Below are 3,517 nucleotides of genomic sequence, written 5' to 3'. Positions count from 1 at the left end.
TGTACTTTTTACCCCACTACTTTTATTTAACACCTTAAATTACAAGTTATTACAGATTAAGATTTTACAAAACATAAACAAAAACTACAACAGTAAAATGTTGGTTACACATTGAGGTAGAACTGCAACAATTAGTTGATTAAATGATTAATCAATTAGTCAGTCGACATAAATAATCTGCAACTGTTGGTTGATAGTCAAATTATCGTTTTAGTCCGTAGCCGATTTATTCATTTCAACAGTAGGGATGGACCCAGTTCATTTAAAAGCAAACTGATCAACAATAATCAACAATAAAAGAAACCGTTAGATGCAGCCCTACATTAATGCATCGGTAATACTCATCCAATTTAATACATAAAAGTGTAACATTTACAGGTCATTTTTGTGTTTTTACTAAAACTTGTGGTGGTGGACTATGTAGTTTTGGAAACGAAATTCAGAAACTCAGAGAGTTCATATTTTCAATATTGATAAGGTAATAATACAAACTCAGAAATATTTATTATTTCCACAAATGAAAAAAAGAAAATAAGAGGATAATGAGGAAAATAAGGTCCCTAGAACACTGTTTGAAGCTAAAAAAGGTGGCAGGGTCTGCCAAATATAAACAAAGTAAAACAGTATGAAACTGTGTTCAGTGTGTTTATTCAGTTTATTCAGTCATGGAAAGGAAGACAGTTTGATTATTTGGTTAGTTTAAGCATTGGAATCAGTCAATGAAGATTTTTCCCCATGATAAAAATGTCTTCCAGAAACTACATAGTGCACCTTTAATAACATTTTGCTGAAAATAATTACAAACCTTTACTTGTGACACATTTTGAATGCAGGACTTTTCCTTGTAATTAATAATTGTAGTAATTGTAATAGTATTTTCCATCAGTGGTTGATAAGTCAAATCAACAGACTACAAGGACAGAGCAGAGAATATCAGCTGAGGTTTGAAACAACTTCTAGTGAAAAGTTGGTTAAAACAGAGAAGCAAAAAGTAGTGTGAAAGTATCATGTGTCATTCCCTTTTCAGTCCTACTGTACCTGAAATTTTGATTTGCAATTTTAAACATTGATTGGAAACAACCTTTAAGTCAAGTTTAAAAGAAATAACTCTTGAAAGGGTGAAAAAAAGATGAGACATACTCCCAAGTAACCTCATCCGCCATTTCTCAGACTAATTATTGATAGTGTAGATGTTTTTTTCTGCTTCAAACTTTGTGCAAGATCATTGATTTTGGGTTTTTAACTCTCTTGCTAGTGGCATCGTCTGAAGGGCACCTTCCCTGGACCTGAATGAGCGATGGTGTCCTTGAGCTTGTGTGTGTTTTTTATGTGTGTGTCATACACATGGATTGGCATCTTTCCCCTTACTGCTGGCAACCCTTCAGCATGTTAGGGGAATGGACGGGGGTGCCACTGGAGAATGATAAAGTAGTCGCAAAAGACAGGTCAGTACATTCATTAACACCAAGGCAATATTTGTTCATAAATACGGCTTAATTTGGCAAGGACTTGGCAAAGTAGAATCTCATGTGCGTCTGCATAAGGCCATCCTAAAAAAAAAGTCAAAGTAATACCAGCACAGCTTTATTCAGTAGGAATCTGCACTATTTGGGAGTTTGAACCTGATTCATTAAGGGTGAGGGTGGGAGAAGGTACAGTTTATGGGATTTCTAAAGGAGGCGTCCAAGAGCTTCACACAATCAGAGAGAGGCAGGAGCGAGGAGAGGAAGAGGAAGAGAGAGGGAGCAAAAGAGGAAGATAGGAAGAGCGAGGCCCTCGGACAGCAGGTGAGAGTGTGAAGGCAGGGGATGACAGATGCTTCTGTCAGCGTTCCAACAGTCGCCGCTTTGTGGGAGCAGCACAGATGCCTCCTCCCCCTCTCCCTCCATGCCTTCCCTCCCTCCTTTCCTCTCGACAGGCCGTGATGTGGGGATAACAAGACAGGAGCAGTCCTCTCAGCAGTAAAGTGACCACACTGGCACGGTACTACATGTGGACGGGGGAGAGGGTGAGGTGATGGAGAGGTCCAGGCCTGGGCCCAAGGCTTGAGGAGGTCTCGGCGGCGGTGGGAGGGGGGTTATAAATGTGGGGGTCAGTGCGTGAGGACAGGGGAAGGGCTCTCTCTCAGAGCTGTGGGAACCAGCTGAGACGTGGGGTCCGTGGCGGTCCTGCCTGTGAGGAAAGCAGATGTTTTCACTCGGGGGTGTGCCAAGTTTGCAGAGCAACCTTCAGCTGCTTGGAGGTCAGGTCTTTAATAAGGGGGCTGGGCACGGGACATTTCGGAGGCAAATGCTTCAAGTTTGATACAACAACATATTAATTATGACGGTAGACCATAGGGCAGAGGGTTGTAGCGGAACATCCCACCCCACTGGTTTGGAGCCTCCATCAGGCTGACATTAGCCAAGGCTGGCTGGCAGATTTACTGCTGTTCCAGCACTAGCCCTCTTTTTCACCCAGACCTCGCTGATGTGGAGGCAGCAGTTTGGACTGGTTTAATAAGCACAACTGTCTAACTGTTATCTCTGAGCTGATGACCAGAAGTAGTCAACACTTAGTGTTAAAAGCTCCATTAAAGGTGCAATATGTAGGAATTGGCCACCTGTGAAATTCATACTCAAAACACATACTGTAGGGGGCAGCATATCACCAGAGGAGCCACTAAGTGCTGCTAAATGTAGCGGCCCATAGCTAGTTAGCCCAGTTAGCTGTGCAGCTAGCGATTCAGACTGGGAGCTCAGGACCAGGGAAGGGTTGGTGTACACAAAAGCTTTGGACGGAAACGGGATGGGGCTAGCTGGTTAGCATGCTAACTTCAATATCTCTGCAACATAATACAAAGACATCATAATGTCAAAACTGTCATTTATTTACATTCTGTTAGTAGTTTTAGTTAATTTTTGAATGTTTTCAACTAAATTCTTACAAACTACCCCTTTAAAGCTGCTCTCATCAATATTAATTTCATCCATGGATCAAGTGACTACATGTAGAGTGGGAATGCAGGGATGGCTGATCTTTAAGGCTAACCAAGAGGTTAGCATCACCCGGGTTCCCTTGACAAAAAGTCAATGGGATTTTTCCATTAAATGTTGGATTACTGCAGAAAATAAGCAAACAAAAGTTTATGACACATGCACATTTTGTTCAGCATGAGTATCTTCACAAATGAACCTCACTTTTATGATTTTTAAAATGTAAATGAAACTCCCGGATGTAAAAAGCTAATGCTAGGCTACAAACGAACAACACCAGGGTTGCATGACCTCAGCGCCACCACCACCAAGCTTCTTACGACACTATACCAAACGCGCTTTATCATAAATTGATCAATCTAAAAGTTTAAGAGTTTGAGTTATAATAATTTCCGCCTGTAAAGTCGAACTAGTGAGTAGATGAGTCCCTGTGTTCGGTGCGATGATGTTTAATGTCCCCGACAGCCCTGCTATAACCCTAACTCCAGCCATGGGGACAGAGAATTACCACCTGACTCTGCTGTTCTCCTCAGCTCGAGGAG

The sequence above is a fragment of the Pagrus major genome, chromosome 1 (assembly GCF_040436345.1).
Source record: "Pagrus major chromosome 1, Pma_NU_1.0".
NCBI lineage: Eukaryota > Metazoa > Chordata > Actinopteri > Spariformes > Sparidae > Pagrus > Pagrus major.
The sequence above is the reverse complement of the archived record's forward strand: the minus strand, read 5'-3'. Positions refer to the sequence as shown.